Below are 20,191 nucleotides of genomic sequence, written 5' to 3'. Positions count from 1 at the left end.
GTGCTGCCTAGCCCACGGTATAGGAAACAGTTGGCTGTAGGCGTTCGACCCTCCTCCTCCAGAAGCGAAAGCTCGTCCACAGAGCGCAGTCGTACAAGCACTCCATCTGCAGCTGCCACTGTTGCACACGAGGTGTTCCCCTATCGAGCAGCTAGTGGAAAGCGTCAGCAGGCTGTGTTGCAGATGATGTGTTTGGGCGACAGACACACCGCCGAGGTGCTGGCCGAGTACTTTCAGCGACAAACTGAGTCATGGCTGGGCAGTGTACATCTAATTTTGTGGCAGCCATAGCCCTTTCAAAACTCAGCCACATACCTTGCTTGGCTCACACCTTGAACCTAGTGGTGCAGTGCTTCCTCAATAATTATCCGGCGTTAACAGCCCTGCTCCAGAAGGTGCGAAGACTGTGCGCGCACATCCGCCGGTCGCCTGTACACTCCATTCGTATGCAGAAGCTGCAGTGATTGCTCCACCTTCCCAACCACCGCCTCATTGTCGACATTGCAACAAGGTGGAACTCCATCCTGCACATGGTTGAGCGGCTGTGCGAGCAGAGGCAGGCCATAATGCATTTGTGGGAGGATACACGGGCAGGCACTTTGAGGGCAGACATGGAGTTGACAGGTGTGCAGTGGTCGAAGCTGAAAGACCTCTGTAAAGTCCTTCAGTGTTTTGAGGAATGCACACGGCTGGTAAGCGCAGACGACGCCATCCTAAGCATGAGCATCCCACTTATGTGTCTGCTCATGCAAACTTTGACGCACCTTAAGGAGCAGGCGTCTGCAGCCAGTGTTGATGAGGAGGAAGAGGTGGAGGGAATCCTTGATGACATTCAGCCATTGTCTGCTCAGGGACCTCTCCTGGACGAGGTGGAAGAAGAAGAGGAGGAGGAGGATGATGATGGGGATCATTACTTAGGGGAGGAGGATGCATCTTGTGGGGCAAGTGAAAATGTTGGCGTGGCAAGGTCTGGTACAGGGTTTGTGCGTGACTGGAGGGATGTGGATTTGCCAGAAAGTGCTCCTCCACCCAGCACTCGCAGTGCATCATTGACACTGGGAACATTGGCCCACATGTCAGATTATGCCTTGCAGATCCTAAAAAGGGACCCACGCATTGCCAAAATGATGAACGATGACGACTACTGGTTGGCCAGCATCCTGGATCCACGCTATAAAGGCAAATTACAAAACATCATGCCACAGGAGAACCTTGACCTAATATTGTCTACTAAACAAGCAACTCTGGTTAACCGGTTGGTTGAGGCATTCCCAGGACACAGCAGCGGTGATGGTTCTCACACGAGCCGTACGGGCCGGGGGCAGCTTGGCAGAGGTGTTCGTGGTGCACACAGCAGAAGTGGCTTTGGAGACAGGGGTTTCATGACAATGTTGTGGACTGATTTTTCACGGACCGCTCACACAACTGGTAATACTGCATCGATGGAAAGTGACAGGAGACAGCAGTTGTCAACTATGGTTAACAACTACTTTTCCTCCCATATCGATGTTCTCCCGCACAGGTCATTCCCCTTTGACTATTGGGCTGCTAAACTGGACACCTGGCCTGAATTGGCACAATATGCCTTACAAGAGCTCGCTTGCCCAGCTTCAAGTGTGCTATCGGAAAGAGTCTTCAGTGCAGCTGGATCAATCCTGACAGAAAAAAGGACCCGTCTGTCAACTCAAAATGTGGATGATCTAACCTTCATTAAAATGAACCATGCATGGGTTTCTAAGGATTTTGTCCCACCTTCCCTTGATGACACATAGGTTGCCAGAAAAATGGCTTGCTTTGGTCCTCCTCTTATTCCGCGAACTTGACCTATTTCGCCTTTTGCAGCAGCTGAATGACCCACATCTACATATGCAACTTTGTAAACCTCCCTAAGTGGGCGGCCCCCCCCCCATGGCCGGGGTCACCACCTAGTGCACAAAACCGTGCGAGTGCCGTTGCCCTGGACAGGTGGGTAGGCCGACTCTTGGGCGCGGGCACTGGCATAGGGTCCCTCATAGTGAGTACAATCAAGTGTCTCTGACAGTGGTGGTGCACACCCGCCGTCAGACACACCGCCGTACTATGAGGGGCCCAGTGCCAGTACCGAGGCCCACGAGTGTGCCCCCTTGCTTGGGCAGGGCCCCAGCATTTGCAATGTTTACCTCTCCCTGCTCCTCCGCTGTGTAGTCTGGGCTGTCAAATCCTTCACTGGGACTGCCACTACAAATTGATTGAACTGAAAGATGATGGTTAAGATGTAGCTATGCCCTGTCCTGCTGGCCGGGCTCTAGCTCCAGATGATCAGTGGCTTCCATTTCTTATGGACGTCGACTCACAATTACATGCAGTGGTGGTTTATCATCAGCTTTCACAGTTTTCCTACTCACAAACGTGTGACATTCCGGCGCACATTTCAAAATGTGCCCTCTCATGCCAATCAAATAGAATCGCCTACGGCCTGTGGCTTCTGTCTTTTGCACTCCAAAGTTACGTGACAGATCATGATAGCCAGTGAGCACCATGTTTACATCGCTCCCTGTGATAAAAATTGGATTGAGATGAGTAACAGTGATGGAATCAACGGAAGTGCAATACAGCAAGACTTTATTCACAAAAAAATGTTTTCACTGTCTCAACACACAAATTAATTGAGGGTCAGCATCGCCTATGAGAATTGTGACGGAAGTTTTTCCCGTGAATAATAATTCCTAGATTTCTGCAATCAATAGCCTTTATGTCACTAATTGTATGCATCTCATTTCCTATTGCAGAGAGGCTGGACTGTATTACTGGGACAGAAATATATATGAAGATTTAAAAATAACACCAAAAGTATATAGTTGTGTACGCCTCAAATGCATTTCCTTTTTTCCACTTTTTAGATTGCTGTGTAATCCATACTGAGAACACGGAGATTTTACATGTTTAAACTATGCTATATGTACCTGCTATCCAGTGATAAAGTACCCTTTCTCAACTTTGTACAATCTGGTCAAATCCATACTGGGCCTGAGAACATCTGAGTCTGCCTCCTGATCTATAGACATATATTTTTAATGTATACACTAGGCTACATACAGTGGGGCAAAAAAGTATTTAGTCAGTCAGCAATAGTGCAAGTTCCACCACTTAAAAAGATGAGAGGCGTCTGTAATTTACATCATAGGTAGACCTCAACTATGGGAGACAAACTGAGAAAAAAAAATCCAGAAAATCACATTGTCTGTTTTTTTTTCATTTTATTTGCATATTATGGTGGAAAATAAGTATTTGGTCAGAAACAAGCAATCAAGATTTCTGGCTCTCACAGACCTGTAACTTCTTCTTTAAGAGTCTCCTCTTTCCTCCACTCATTACCTGCAGTAATGGCACCTGTTTAAACTTGTTATCAGTATAAAAAGACACCTGTGCACACCCTCAAACAGTCTGACTCCAAACTCCACTATGGTGAAGACCAAAGAGCTGTCAAAGGACACCAGAAACAAAATTGTAGCCCTGCACCAGGCTGGGAAGACTGAATCTGCAATAGCCAACCAGCTTGGAGTGAAGAAATCAACTGTGGGAGCAATAATTAGAAAATGGAAGACATACAAGACCACTGATAATTTCCCTCGATCTGGTGCTCCACGCAAAATCCCACCCCGTGGGGTCAGAATGATCACAAGAACGGTGAGCAAAAATCCCAGAACCACGCGGGGGGACCTAGTGAATGAACTGCAGAGAGCTGGGACCAATGTAACAAGGCCTACCATAAGTAACACACTACGCCACCATGGACTCAGATCCTGCAGTGCCAGACGTGTCCCACTGCTTAAGCCTGTACATGTCCGGGCCCGTCTGAAGTTTGCTAGAGAGCATTTGGAAGATCCAGAGGAGTTTTGGGAGAATGTCCTATGGTCTGATGAAACCAAACTGGAACTGTTTGGTAGAAACACAACTTGTCGTGTTTGGAGGAAAAAGAATACTGAGTTGCATCCATCAAACACCATACCTACTGTAAAGCATTCTGGTGGAAACATCATGCTTTGGGGCTGTTTCTCTGCAAAGGGGCCAGGACGACTGATCCGGGTACATGAAAGAATGAATGGGGCCATGCATCGTGAGATTTTGAGTGCAAACCTCCTTCCATCAGCAAGGGCACTGAAGATGAAACGTGGCTGGGTATTTCAACATGACAATGATCCAAAGCACACCGCCAGGGCAACGAAGGAGTGGCTTCGTAAGAAGCATTTCAAGGTCCTGGAGTGGCCTAGCCAGTCTCCAGATCTCAACCCTATAGAAAACCTTTGGAGGGAGTTGAAAGTCCGTGTTGCCAAGCGAAAAGCCAAAAACATCACTGCTCTAGAGGAGATCTGCATGGAGGAATGGGCCAACATTCCAACAACAGTGTGTGGCAACCTTGTGAAGACTTACAGAAAACGTTTGACCTCTGTCATTGCCAACAAAGGATATATCACAAAGTATTGAGATGAAATTTTGTTTCTGACCAAATACTTATTTTCCACCATAATATGCAAATAAAATGAAAAAAAAACAGACAATGTGATTTTCTGGATTTTTTTTTCTCAGTTTGTCTCCCATAGTTGAGGTCTACCTATGATGTAAATTACAGACGCCTCTCATCTTTTTAAGTGGTGGAACTTGCACTATTGCTGACTGACTAAATACTTTTTTTCCCCACTGTATATACGTGTTATCCGGTGAAACTGTACCCTTTATCAACTTTCTACAATGTTGTTGAATCCATACTGGGCCTGAGAACAGCTGCCGAGCTGTTAAGCAAGCTACAGCACCTGTGGTTTGGACACGTAATTTTTTCAGGAATGACGGTTAGGCCTAACTCCGGAATTGCGGTTGACCTGAACTTACTGGGAAATCATCGTTCGCGAGGAATAATCTGAATCCCAGATCCCCATCACTAACGGAGTTCAGCAGGTTATCTGCACCTGTAAGCGACAAAAGCTGGTCCTTTCAGTGTAGCGTGCATGCAGCCCCGGACATGTACTGGAATGCTAGACCCTTTATTGCGCGATCTCACGTGCCACAGCCTCGCGTATCCCTCTAGTAAGCTTGACGCTTACCGCGAGGCCATGCCGGAGTCTCGGTCGTTAACAGAATAAAGCTGAGAAATCGCTAGCACAACTACAAACGGACATACCACACCACACACAGAATCGACAAAGCTTGCAATCTGTCCATCTTTTCGGTAGCTTGTATGGTAGTGGTTTCCCGGGTGCAGTCCAATTAAGCCACAGGCTCCACTCCTGGTGGTGCCCTTTTGGACATTCCTTTAAGGTTCAGCTTTGCAATCATACTGCCCCTGGAAACCAAAAACTTTGCCTTCAGGGACGCTGTTTGGAGGTTCGTGGGAATAACGCCGCCCGATCAGCAGTCGGCATATGGGTCGCCCTCCCAGGGCTGTGGGGTACTAAGTACCGGGCCGGTGTCAGTGGGATGTGTCACAGCAGCGGTGACCCGGACGGTGGCCCTGGGCGCCCATATAAATGGTGTGGTATAATGGTAAAGAGTTTATATAGATAGTTTGACGCCACCTGTGGTGTTCGGCAACATAGATGTTAGGTCGACGCTGCATGCAGATCCTCTGGGACTGATGGTGTTGTGCAGCAAAGATGGTGAAGCTCCCCACAGGTGGAGCTGGAGTCCCTGGGAAGTGTAGATGTAGTGATGGGGGAAAGGCACAGGCGGTGTAGGTGCTGGTACCCAGATGTAGCGGTGCTGGAATAACTGTAGGACACCAGAGCGTGCAGTTCCAAAGCTTTACTCACAGTCTGCAGGTTACACAGATGCCTGCCTCCGTGCTGTGTCCTCCGGGTCAGGACCTCTGCCAACCTCCGGGACCAGAATGGAAAGCTCCTTTCCAACACTCCGCCAACATGTACCTTCCTGAACGTCTCCTTTCTAGCGCTTGTGGGGGAAGCACTCACAGGACCGTGGCTCTCTGAAACGCCTCCTGTCTAACAGATGTTCCTCAGACTTTACTTGTAAGGCAGACAGCTGTAGCCTTTTCCTTCTGCCTCGCACACGTCGATGCTGGGGCCTCCGAGCCTTAGTTGGGTACAGAGCATTTATAGCTGCTACTTCCACCGGTTTCTGCTGCAGGAACGTCAGTGTCCCTACAAACTCAGAGACCGGAATCTGGACCATGCGCTCCAGCTAGGAGTGAGCCTTAACTCTGCTCATCCTCCAGCTCCCCTTCTCACGTCCACACACTTCCCCTTCCCTGCACAGAGTGCCCTAACTTACCTCCTCCCGACCACAGAGAGCAGCTCCTCAGCAGTCAGGTTCAGAGGTTGGTTTCACTGCTAGAGAGATCCTTCGTTGCTCCCAAGCTTGACAACACACTCCCTAGGAGGAAGGCAATGCCACAGTGGCGACCGTACTCTTGGGGACGCCACAAGTGTACTAAGGCCCAGCCACTGCTGGATGATGCTGCTGGTACATTGACCCAGACCACTACATTCCCCTCGCACTCTACACAGCCAGAATCTGACCCAGAGGAAACTCAGGTTCCCCTTCCCGCATACTATACCACCTTACACGGTGATAAAGAGGAAGGTGCAGATGAAAGTGCAGGTTCCTTGAGCAGGTGGGGGGGCATACTCATGGGCTATGGCACTGGTACAGGGCACCGCATAGTATGCAAAAGTGTCTCTGCCGGTGGGAGGGCCTAAACAGCCAAGTGCAGTGAGATGGAAGATGGGGACGACAAGGAGTTCAGAGTAGTGCAGGGATTCCCTAGCAAGGAGACTTATGTAATTGTTTTCAATGTTGGGACAGCAATTTTTGGGGAGCACTATACTCTGGTGAATGATATATGGGGCCCACCATACACTGGAGCATTCCAAAGGTGGACATCAGACACTGGAGCAGCATTTACAGGGCTCATTATACACTAGAGCAGTAGAAATGGGGCCCATTATATATGGAGCATTATTTGGGCCCATAAGACAGTGGAGCTTCATCCATTGGGACCAACATATACTGTAGCATTATGTGGAGCTCATCATATACGGTTTGAAACATTATATGGGAATAATGATTCCGTATGGAGAAATATATGGGCCTCATTACTCTGTATAGCGCACTAAGCGCTGGCCATAATACTGTATGGAGTTATATACTGTCCGTTTTTGGAGGTATTGGAGAATTTAAAATGGATATCAGTCATGAGATGTAAGAAGTGAAGTATTTTTCATTGTACTATACTGCTATTTCTCTGCCGTATCGGAGCATCATGAGTTGTTGTATGTGTTAAAGGGGCGCTCTTTGGCCCTGGGCCCACGAAAACCTGGAGCCAGCCCTCCCCCCCACAACTGTAGCCAAATAACCCCCATTTTTCAGTGCGTAACTAGTATTATGAAGTTAATTAAGGTTGACAAGCTTCAGTAACAAGAATTTATGCTTTTGGCATTCAAATGGGCACTGTTGGTGTGTTTCCTGTCCTCCTCTCACTGCCGACTTTAATTCTCCATTGACTTACATTGGGTTTCGTGTTTCGGGACGACCCCGACTTTTCCCTATAGTCGGACGATTTTGCTCGACCCGACTTTTGGAAAAGTCGGGTTTCATGAAACGAAACTCGACCCTAAAAAACCAAAAGTCGCTCAACACTAGTAATCAGCTCTGGGAGGGAACAGGGAAGAGGATGACGACTGAAGGTACTGTCACACTTAGCGATGCACCAGCGATCCCGATCAGCGATATGACGTGGGCAGGATCGCTGGTGCATTGCTAAAAGGTCGCTAGTGAGCTGCCACACAGGCAGATCTCACCAGCGACATCGCAGGGGTCGAGGGTCGCTACTTACGTGTCAGACGAGGCGATCCTGACATCCTCCCACCCGGCTCCACGCTCGTCGCTCGTCTCTCCACAGGAAGCGTCGCAGGAAGCTGACGACGAGAAACAGTCCTGGACGTTCTCGCACGATCAGCGATAACCAGCGGGGGAGCCGGTTGTAGGTAAGTATCAGACACAGCGATATTGCTAGCGATATCGCTTAGTGTGACAGGCCCTTGAGGAATAGCAGAATATTCCTCATTAAAGACTCCCATCCTACAGGCTTTCACACGCCCTTATTACTTTGTATTACCCTTGGCCAAATTCCATTAAAAAGAAAAGTTCTAATTTGTGAATATTTATTATTATACAATTCTGATGTATTCAATTACTATGGTTTATTTCTCAATAGATGAAGATCACTAAAGGCACCCGATGATGTCAGGGGAATGAGGGATATTTGTGCTTTCGTTCTCCCGGGATACACAGGTGTCTGGCAGCGGCTTACTCTACAATCATCATTTAAAACAAATGGATGCTCAGCCAAACAGAGCGTGCAAGTGTAAGTTGTGTCCAAGGAGATATAACCAGCTATAACAGGTACCTGTATATGCCATTAGGATTGTTAACGACTCTGCCACCGATGCTGGCTATATTGTGGCAAACACCACATTTATGCTGCTGACATACACGGCGTGTACAAAAGCTTTTGGCTGTCAACAAGAATAATCTCATTCACTGACAGCAAGCAGAGATTTTATAAGTATATTAGATAGTAGCTTTGTCTACGCTTGTACAGTGCAATACGGTCACTTACATCCAGCCAGAAAGCCCCTATAACTACTGATAACATTTCACCTAAGTTCCCGATGGTTATCGCATGTGAAGCCCCATCTGCCACCAGCATTTGGGTGATTGTTAGAGTGTGTGCACACGCTGCGGATCCGCAGCGGTTTTGGTCCTGCAGTACCATTATAATCAATGGAAATAGAAATCCGCAGTGCACACAGTGCGGAATTTTCCGCGTGGATTTGCTGCAGTTTCAAAACCGCAGCATGTCAATTCTTTGTGCGGATTCCACTGCGGTTTGGCACCTGCTCCATGGCAGGTGTCAAACCGCAAGGGAAACCCGCAGGCAAATCCGCAGATAAACCGCAGGTCTTTTGACCTGCGGATTTACACAAATCCGCGTGGAAAATTCCTTAGGACAATCCGCAGTGTGTGCACACACCCTTAGAAGACACAGACTGTGATCACTGCAGGCAATCATTCCTCCATTTCCAGACCTTTCCAGCCACAATCTCAGTGATTGTATTTCTATCAGGCCTGAATTAGCCGCGTCTGCTCTATGTGCCCGGACTGTGAATTACAGCCTATGTGTGTAGGCACTGGCAATGTCACTGTTTCTTTGTTTAGCAGGAAGGAGCACGCAGCTGTTGCTCTGCAAGTGGGAGGAACTGGATAAATCCGGTTTCAGCCGGCTCAGGCAAGTTTGTCAGCTTAGCAGCCGCAGCAGACGGCCACAATACGTGGAGCAGAGTCTGACTACATGCTGAAGTGGAATGGGACGGATGGGCAGCAAGGTCTGTAGTCTGCAGAAAACTCTGCTGTGGATCCAGAACATGTCATTGCTCTCCAACACAAATGATGTTACGTGAGAGAAGAAATGCCATAAGGAAAGGCAAAACTACCAAACCATGACACCGCTATACCAGAGCAGACTAATAGAGCCACAATGGCGCAGCAGTACGTTACAGAATTGCACACATAGCAGTTGCTGTACAGAGAATAGATTCAGACAATATTCATTTCTGGCTGCAGTTTGTTATAAAAAATTATCAGTCCTTTACTCACCGTCCCCAGATTCAGGGCTGCGTCTCCGGAGCTGCTCCCGGTATCCACTCCCGGTACTCACTGTCTGCCATTATTAGCTATAACCGCCACACTGTCTGCCCCTATGAACCACGGCCTATACCATGGCTGTCCCGTCTCCGCTGTTTTCCGTTACACTCTCTATAGCTCCACACTGTCCCACCACCATGCTAACCTATCTCCATACTTTGCCCCCATTTCACCCTCCCCCTCTGCATATTCATGCTGTGCCCGTTTTTCGAACTATGTCCTCATCTTTCCCGCCATGTTGTCCTGTACAAACTGTACCCCCTCCTCACATTGCACTCCTACACAGTATGATGGTCACCACAGCTGCCCATTCAGTATGATATCCACAACAGACCTAATATACACTTTGATGTTCATCACAGCCCTCCATGCAGTATGATGTGCACCATAGACTCCGTTATTTAGTACATTGGTCCCCACAGCACATCACATCACACAGTATTCTAGCCTCCCAGTCACTGATACAGTATAATTTCCCCACAGTCCCATATATACAGCATAATATCCCCACAGTACTCCACACAGTATGATATCCACCACAGGCCCCAACATACAGTATAATGCCCTGCACAGCCCCCTTTACGGTATGGTCCCCACAGCCCCCATATAAGGTCCCCAATATGTTTTCATAGCCAGCCCCTCTTAGATTGACTCCACAGGCCCTAGGTATAATAGCCTCAATTCATTAGTAAAATAATAGAATAAAAATTAAAAAAAAACTTACTCACCTAATCCAATCTCGCTGTCCAGCGTAGTTATATCTATTCTTCCATCTGGTGCATCAGTGGGCGCTGGACGGCGCGATTATGTGGCGCCCCTGAGGCTTAGTCGCCACAGAGGTACTGCACCTTCTCCTAAGGTGTAGTGCCCCAACACCTAGGTAAGTTGGGAACTCCTTTCCACACTCCAACACTCGCATCCCACACGACAGAGTAGTTCAGCACAACCACAGTGAGGGTTCTCGCTCCTCCTAGACATTAGGAGTGCCCTGGTGGTTCCCTGCATGGAACACTGGATATGCTGAGAGGTGGGTGGAGTTGAGATTCATATAAAAGGTTGGGAAGGTTTAGAATTACAGATCAGTCTGGACAGTCAGTCAGGAGAGTCTGAGGATGGGTCCGAGAGGAGGGAGATCCCTAGAAGAGGGAGAGAAGAAGGAGTGCTGCAGCTGCCTCAGTGATCTGAGCCAACTGGCACGGGAGAGGAACAGAAGGAGAAAGACATAGAACTGCAACCTAAGCTTCCCTAGGAAAGAGGAGTAGAGAGAACAGAGAGGAGTTGTGGGTCGGAAGAGGAACCCTGCCTATAGGTTCTCAGCGCAAGGCCGGGGCCGGTCCCCGAGGTTGTATGGACGCTTGTGGTTCTGCAGCAGACACCGGTGGAGTAGTTGGCTGTAAATGCACTACTCCCATCTAAGACTTGGGGCTCAACAGCAACTGAATAGAGAGCCAGGATTCCAGAGAAGGGAGTCCCCGAGAGAGGCTACAGCTGTCTGCCATACAAGTAGAGTTGTTAGGAACATCTGACAGGAGGAACTCCAGAATACTACGGTACTGGAGCTCTTCACACCTTAAGGCGCAATAGAGGAGTCGTTCAGGAGAGGCACATGGTGGCGGAGTGTTGGAGAGGAGAATCCTGACTTGCCCGGGAGGTTGATTGAGTCTCTGCCCCGGAGGACATGGCACGGAGGCAGGCACCAGTGTGTACCACGGACTGTGAGTAAAGCTTTGGAACTGCAAGCCCTGGTGTCTTCCATTCATTTGTGCGCTAACACCGTCACATCTGGGTACCAGCATTCCTCACACTGCCTGCGCCTATTCTCATCTATTGCTATTACACTGCCCTGGGGTTACAGCTTCACCTGTGGGGAGCTACACCATCTATGCTGCAACACACCATCAGCCCCAGAGGATCTGCACGCAGCGTTGGCTTAACATCTTGCTTGCCAAACACCACAGGTGGCGTCACGAACTATCACATAAACTATATCACGAACCACCATTGATTTGGGTGCCCAGGGCCATGGACCGGGTCACCGCTGCTGTGACACATTTCCCTCTGACACCGGCCCGGTACCGAGTACCCCACAGCCCTGGGAGGGCGACCCAATTTGGCGTCACGAAAAGGATGACGAGACCCGATGCCACTGGGTTCTGTGCGCCTGAAATTTGTGAGACTTTGAACTTTTGAAAATGTGTAGAAGACCTGATTTAATAGACTGTAAAATGGACATTAGAAATGGCCGCTGGCGCGGAGAAGAAGGGCGTGAAGAGATGGGAGGTCCTAGGAAAAGACCGCGAAGAGTATTGGGCTTTCCCTGCCTGAATTACTATGTGACAGCGACAAGGCCCACCCCCAGAAGGGTTCGTATACTGGCTTGGTATGGAGGCGCTGGAAGAAGACGCCGCCCCCGGAAGGAGGGACAGAAGAAGCCAGTGACAGGAAAGGGGCCGAGGCAGGAAGAAGAACACCAGAACGCCATTTTGGAGAGTAAGGAAAGGAGTCCTGCGGAGCGCGGGGAAACGGATCTCCCCGGTGCCATGGCTGAAGGCTCTGACCCGATCTCAGGGATGAATCACCAACAGCTGGAGGACGAGATTATCCAGCTGACGCGCCACCTGCGACTGAGGCGAGAAGCGCTATGGACATTGAACTTGCAGCGCGCCCAGGAGGGGCCTACACCTGCGGTACCCGCGACACCGGTACCCGCCGCTGCTGCACTGGACCTTTCCCTGGCAGACCCTGTGGAGCTTGGAGCCGCTGCTATGCCACCAGCAGCGTACTTTGTCCCCTCTTTGCCGCTAATACCGGAGGAGTTGTACACAGCCCAGGGAGCTGAAGCGGAAGAAAAGAGGCTCCTGCCTGGACCTGACGCAGCTGCGCAGGTCCCGCCAACGACCCCCGCGGAGCCGGAGCTGCCATGTGCTCCACCGCCGTCCCCGGTGTCTCACCCGGCAGCGCCCGCTGCCACCACGCCTGCACCGGAGCAGAGACCGCACCGCCGAGAACTCCCAGGTATATACCCCGGCCTTCCTAATGGGTTGATGGGGAGGCAGAGGAGGTCCCTGCTGCTGGGGGTACGGTTGGAGCCGGCACGCCCGATCCGATATCTTCAGGGAAGAGGGGGGTCTGGATCGTTTTGGGACGGTGATCTCGGGATCCCTTCACTGCCAAGCCCCCAGGTAGTTGCTTATCAGCGCCGACAAGCTGCAGAAGCCCTAGGAGCTAGACCTCGTACTAGGATAGCGGAACCACCTATCGAGGAGGAGCAGTTGATGGGCATTGAGATACATCATGGGTTCCATTTGCCACAGCTTCAAGGTCTTTTAGTGAGAAACCAGAATCAGGATGAGGACAGTTCCAGTTCAGCTTCCAGAGCCCCAGGAGGGGACCACAATTAAGAAAAAATTACAGTAAATCTCGTTACCCAGGAGGGTTTGTTTGCACCAGTTGTGCCCTTTTGTTCATCATGTTTTTTTTTTGCTTTTCTGGTAGCACTTTTGTTGCCTAATTTTTGCAGTGGCAGCGTTCTTCAATTTTGAACTAAAGTGATCATGAACTTGAAGTGTATCACAAACTCTCTTGTAAATAGTTTGCACCTCTTTAGGTGCACTCTCTTGGTTTTACATAGAAAGACACTTTGCGAAGATGGTGTTTTTTTCCATAAGGACACTTTGCGAAGATGATGTTTTGCATGGACACTTTTCGAAGATGATGTCTACCTCAAAGGACACTGCAAGAAATCCCAGCTGGGAGTGGTGTCCAGCACTTACAAGAATAATTGTTTTAATGTTTTACTGTATTAGTAACTGAGAAATGGCTTTTAGATAGAGTGAGAAATGTTTTGATACAGAATTAAGAATAAAGAATTGAAAGTAGACAGGTGACGGATCAGGTACTTGCGGTCAGCGTCTTGCGTCTAGAAGAGACAGAGAAAGTAGGAAAAGTGATAAAGAATTGTGTACTAGAGAAGGAAAAGCTGAATAATACTGAAGTGATAGTAAGTCACAAATAATGGCACTTAGAATGAAAAATTGCACTTTTTGACTTGACATTTAGATAGTTAATTAAGAATTGTTTGTAACATTCAAGTATAAGTACCTCCTATACTAGGAAGCTTAGTATAAGAATTGTTTATGCAGCATTATAAAAAATTTTTGTATATTCCTGTACTGTCAACTTTGTTGTCTTGCAGCCCGCGGACATGCTGTGTTTAATGGGGGGGTATGTGGCACCCCTGAGGCTCAGTCGCCACAGAGGTACTGCACCTTCTCCTAAGGTGTAGTACCCCACCACCTAGGTAAGTGGGGAACTCCTTTCCACACTCCAACACTCGCATCCCACACGACAGGGTAGTTCAGCACAACCACAGTGAGAGTTCTCGCTCCTCCTAGACAATAGGAGTGCCCTGGTGGTTCCCTGCATGGAACACTGGATGTGCTTGGAGGTGGGTGGAGTTGAGATTCATATAAAAGGTTGGGAAGGTTTAGAATTACAGATCAGTCTGGACAGTCAGTCTGGAGAGTCTGAGGATGGGTCCGAGAGGAAGGAGATCCCTAGAAGAGGGAGAGAAGAGGGAGTGCTGCAGCTGCCTCAGTGATCTGAGCCAGCTGGCACGGGAGAGGAACAGAAGGAGAAAGACATAGAACTGCAACCTAAGCTTCCCTAGGAAAGAGGAGTAGAGAGAACAGAGAGGAGCTGTGGGTTGGAAGAGGAACCCTGCCTATAGGTTCTCAGCGCAAGGTCGGGGCCCGGTCCCCGAGGTTATATGGACGCTTATGGTTCTGCAGCAGACATCGGTGGAGTAGTTGGCTGTAAATGCACTACTCCCATCTAAGACTTGGGGCACAACAGCAACTGAATAGAGAGCCAGGATTCCGGAGAAGGGAGTCCCCAAGAGAGGCTACAGCTGTCTGCCATACAAGTAGAGTTGTTAGGAACATCTGACAGGAGGAACTCCAGAGTACTACAGTACTGGAGCTCTTCACACCTTAAGGCGCAATAGAGGAGTCGTTCAGGAGAGGTACATGTTGGCGGAGTGTTGGAGAGGAGAATCCTGACTTGCCCGGGAGGTTGATTGAGTCTCTGCCCCGGAGGACATGGCACGGAGGCAGGCACCTGTGTGTACCACGGACTGTGAGTAAAGCTTTGGAACTGCTAGCCCTGGTGTCTTCCATTCATTTGTGCGCTAACACCATCAGCACCGTTACATCTGGGTACCAGCATTCCTCACACTGCCTGCGCCTATTCTGATCTATTGCTATTACACTGCCCTGGGGTTACAGCTTCACCTGTGGGGAGCTACACCATCTATGCTGCAACACACCATCAGCCCCAGAGGATCTGCATGCAGCGTTGGCTTAACATCTTGCTTGCCAAACACCACAGGTGGTGTCACGAACTATCACATAAACTATATCACGAACCACCATTGATTTGGGCGCCCAGGGCCATGGACCGGGTCACCGCCGCTGTGACACCTTTCCCCCTGACACCGGCCCGATACCGAGTACCCCACAGCCCTAGGAGGGCGATCCAATTACATCAATGCTTTCCAAAGAAAACAAAAAGCAAAAAACACAAATATCCTGAACTAAAAGTAAAAAATATTCTGCAGATAATGCATAAAGGTAATAATAATAATAATAATAATAAGGGTATTTAGTAAACATAATTTTGATCAAAATAATGAACAAGCCATCCGCCACGTCACGGCAACCCTTGTGGGACAGTCCCTACTCTAATATTTAAAACCTTTTCACTTGCCAAGTGGAGTGAATGTGAATAAGGGTCGAGCGGCTGAACCACTTGTAACAGCTTAGGCCAGACTGGATGGCTTTCCCAGCTCAGAAAGAGGGCGGTCACACCCATATATGCACTGAATGCACAATGAAATGAATAAAAAACAAATCTGAACTGAGAAAAGTAAGTTAATGTGTATGCACAATGTAAGTGCATATTAACACATGACCATTAACCAGAGAAAACAAAAAGCAAATAACACAAATATCCTGAACTAAAAGTAAAAAATATACTGCAAGTAATGCATAAAGGTAATAATAATAATAAGGGTGTTTAGTAAACATAATTTTGATCAAAATAATGAACAAGCCATCCCACCACGTCACGGCAACCCTTGTGGGACAGTCCCTACTCTAATATTTAAAACCTTTTCACTTGCCAAGTGGCGTGAATGTGAATAAGGGTCGAGCGGCTGAACCACTTGTAACAGCTTAGGCCAGACTGGATGGCTTTCCCAGCTCAGAAAGAGGGCGGTCACACCCATATATGCACTGAATGCACAATGAAATGAATAAAAAACAAATCTGAACTGAGAAAAGTAAGTTAATGTGTATGCACAATGTAAGTGCATATTAACACATGACCATTAACCAGAGAAAACAAAAAGCAAAAAACACAAATATCCTGAACTAAAAGTAAAAAATATACTGCAGATTCAATGCATGCATCGGAGTTCCTGGCAGAGCAGGGAGTTGATTATAGCTCCTCTGCTCCGGGTGGCGTTGAGATAAATTATATTTGCATCTTTCAGCCACGAATACAATTAAGTGCAAGGAAGGAGTGATTTCTGGGGTGCAACCAGAGAGGCAAATGGTGTCAGTGACTGACACTGCTCCTCTGTGTGCCTATGGCCGGAGGAAGGTGATGGAAGCTGCAGGCATTCAGCAATGTCAGGGATTTTTTTTTCTTTGAAATGCACCCCCCTCAAGTAGGCAGAAGGAATCACCCTAGGCAGGTGCCTACCATTCCTACCCCTTGTCCCGACCCTGATGGTAATAAATCTGCAGTACATACCACTGATAATAATGTACACTGCTCACAAAAATAAACGGAACACTAAAATACTGCAACCTAGATATTACTAAATGAAATATTCCAGTTGCAAATCTTTATTCATTACATAATGGGATGTGTTGAGAACAATAAAACATTAAAATGATCAACGTAAAGCAAACTTAATATCCCATCTAGATATCAATTTGGAATGATACTCAAAATCAAAGTGGAAAATCAAATTACAGACTGATCCAACTTCAGTGGAAATGCCTCAAGACTAGTGTTGAGCATTCCGATACTGCAAATATCGGGTATCGGACGATATTCGCTGTATCGGAATTCCAATACCGAGTACCGATATTTTTTCAATATCGGAATCGGAAGTTCCCATAATGCAAAGAGCCACTGCTGTGGCTCTGATTGGCTGCCGAAATGACGTCATCATGATGCGCGGTCTGTGCACATCATGATGCGCCGTCAGTTCGGGCCTTCCGGGGGGTCTGTGCCGACTGCCCGGGGGTCTGTACCGGCCTGCCGGGGGTCTGTGCCGACTGCCTGGGGGTCTGTGCCGACTGCCCGGGGGTCTGTACCGACTGCCGGGGGTCTGTACCGGCCTGCCGGTGGTCTGTACCGACTGTCCGGGGGTCTCTGCAGGCTGCGGGGGTCTGTACCGGCCTGCCGGGGGGCTATGCCGGCCTGCCGGTGGTCTGTACCAACTGTCCGGGGGTCTGAGCGGACTGCCGGGGGTCTGTACCGGCCTGCCGGGGGGCTGTGCCGGCCTGCCGGTGGTCTGTACCGACTGTCCGGGGGTCTGAGCAGACTGCCAGGGGGCTGTGCCGACTGTCCGGGGGTCTGTGCAGGCTGCGGGGGTCGGTGCAGGCATCGTCCGATGGGACTACAAGTCCCATCGGGAAATGCCTGCTACCATGACGCATGACGGTGATTGACACATTAGCCAATGATGGGACAGTAATAGTCCCATCATCCGGCCTATATGTTGAATGTAAAAAAAAATAAAAATAAAAATACATACTACATACATACTACATACACATACTACATGCATGCAACATACATATATACTACATATATACTACATGCATACTACATATATACCACATGCATACTACATATATACCACATATATACTACATGCATGCAACATACATATATACTACATATATACTACATGCAACATACATACTACATATATACTACATAGTGTTGAGCATTCCGATACTGCAAATATTGGGTATCGGCCGATATTCGCTGTATCGGAAATCCGATACCGAGTACCGATATTTTTTCAATATCGGATATCGGAAGTTCCCATAATACAAAGAGCCACTGCTGTGGCTCTGATTGGCTGCCGAAATGACGTCATCATGATGTGCGGTCTGTGCGCATCATGATGCGCTGTCAGTTCGGGCCTTCCGGTGGGTCTGTGCCGACTGCCCGGGGGTCTGTACCGGCCTGCCGGGGGTCTGTGCTGACTGCCCGGGGGTCTGTGCCGACTGCCGGGGGTCTGTACTGGCCTGCCGGGGGGCTGTGCCGGCCTGCCGGTGGTCTGTACCGACTGTCCGGGGGTCTGTGCAGGCCGCGGGGGTCTGTACCGGCCTGCCGGGGGGCTGTGCCGGCCTGCCGGTGGTCTGTACCGACTGTCCGGGGGTCTGAGCGGACTGCCGGGGGTCTGTACCGGCCTGTCGGGGGGCTGTGCCGGCCTGCCGGGGGGCTGTGCCGACTGTCCGGGGGTCTGTGCAGGCTGCGGGGGTCTGTGCAGGCATCGTCCGATGGGACTACAAGTCCCATCGGGCGATGCCTGCTACCATGACGGTGATTGACACATTAGCCAATGATGGGACAGTAGTAGTCCCATCATCCGGCCTATGTGTTGAATGTAAAAAAAAAAAAAAAACATACTACATACATACTACATGCTACATACATACTACATACATGCTACATGCTACATACATACTACATGCATGCAACATACATACATACATACTACAGCCCCCCGGCAGGCCGGTACAGACCCCCGCAGCACGCACAGACCCCCGGACAGTCGGTACAGACCACCGTCAGGCCGGCACAGCCCCCCCGGCAGGCCGGTACAGACCCCCGCAGCCTGTACAGATCACCGGCAGGCCGGCACAGCCCCCCGGCAGGCCGGTACAGAACCCCGCAGCCTGCACAGACCCCCGGACAGTCGGTACAGACCACCGGCAGGCTGGCACAGCCCCCCGGCAGGCCGGTACAGACCCCCGCAGCCTGCACAGCCCCCCGGACAGTCGGTACAGACCACCGGCAGGCCGGCACAGCCCCCCGGCAGGCCGGTACAGACCACCGGCAGGCCGGTACAGATCCCCGCAGCCTGCACAGACCCCCGGACAGTCGGTACAGACCACCGGCAGGCCGGTACAGCCCCCTGCAGCCTGCACAGACCCCCGGACAGTCGGTACAGACCACCGGCAGGCCGGCACAGCCCCCCGGCAGGCCGGTACAGACCCCCGGCAATCCGCACAGACCCCTGGAAGGTCCGTACACCCCCCGAGAGGCTGTACAAGGACAGAAAAGGGTTTTTCTTATTCCGATACCGGAAGTCCCATAGACTTGAATGGGACTTACGGTATCGGAATCGGCGATACCCGATATTTTTTTCGTATCGGGCCGATACCATCCGATCCGATATTTTAGGGTATCGAATGGAATCGCTCAACACTACTCAAGACAAGGAAATGATGCTCAGTAGTGTGTGTGGCCTCCACGTGCCTGTATGACCTCCCTACAACGCCTGGGCTTGGTACTGATGAGGTGGCGGATGTTCTGAGGGATATCCTCCCAGATCTGGACTAAAGTATTATCCAACTCCTGGGTAGTCTGTTGGTGGATGGAGCGAGACATGATGTCCCAGATGTGCTCAATCAGATTCATGTCTGGGGAACAGGCGGGCCAGTCCATAGCTTCAATGCCTTCATCTTGCAGGAACTGCTGACACTCTCCAGCCACATGAGGTCTGACATTGTCCTGCATTAGGAAGAACCCAGGGCCAATCGCACCAGCATATGATCTCACAAGGGGTCTGAGGATCTCATCTCTGTACCTAATGGCAGTCAGGCTACCTCTGGCGAGCACATGGAGGGCTGTGCGGCCCTTCAAAGAAGTGCCACCCCACACCATTACTGACCCACCGCCAAACCGGTAATGCTGAAGGATGTTGCAGGCAGCAGATCGCTCTCCTCAGTCTCCAGACTCTGTCACCAGCCAGAAAAGAAAGCAGCCGACAGCACATTCAGAATGAAGGAGATGCACGCTCCCAGTTCAAGGACCCAATTGGACATAAAAAATACTTGAAAAAGACCAATTGTGGTCGAAACGTTGCAAGTCTTTTTAATGGCAGAATAAACTTTTGTACATTTGGAGCGCCATCACTCGCCAGGGCCGTGGGGTACTCGGTACCGGGCCGGTTGATCTTCTCAATGGGAGTTGTCATGGCAGCAGTGACCCGGTCCGTGGCCCTGGGGCTCCATTGCAAAAGGGGTTGTTTCAGTGTGCTTATGGTGGTGAAAGTTTATAAGTGATTCGTGACGCCACCTGTGGTGTTTGGCAAGGAAGATGTTAAACCGACGCTGCAGACAGATCCTCTGGGACCGATAGTGTGGTGCAGCAATGATGTTATAGCCCTCCACAGGCAGGG

The 20,191-nt window shown here is 49.7% G+C and overlaps 1 long non-coding RNA gene across 1 annotated transcript in view; it reads left to right on the top strand.

Annotated features, from left to right (window-relative positions):
- Positions 1-20,191, top strand: part of LOC141098731 (uncharacterized) — a 58,015-nt gene that overhangs the window by 6,373 nt on the left and 31,451 nt on the right. Inside the window, exon 2 of the long non-coding RNA XR_012234338.1 lies at positions 8,207-8,356. This is a non-coding gene — a long non-coding RNA (uncharacterized lncRNA). The remainder of the gene's footprint in view (positions 1-8,206; positions 8,357-20,191) is intronic.

Source organism: Dendrobates tinctorius, unplaced genomic scaffold, assembly GCF_039654945.1.
Source record: "Dendrobates tinctorius isolate UK_male_01 unplaced genomic scaffold, ASM3965494v1 ptg000094l, whole genome shotgun sequence".
NCBI lineage: Eukaryota > Metazoa > Chordata > Amphibia > Anura > Dendrobatidae > Dendrobates > Dendrobates tinctorius.
This window is presented reverse-complemented; position numbering and strand designations above follow the sequence as displayed.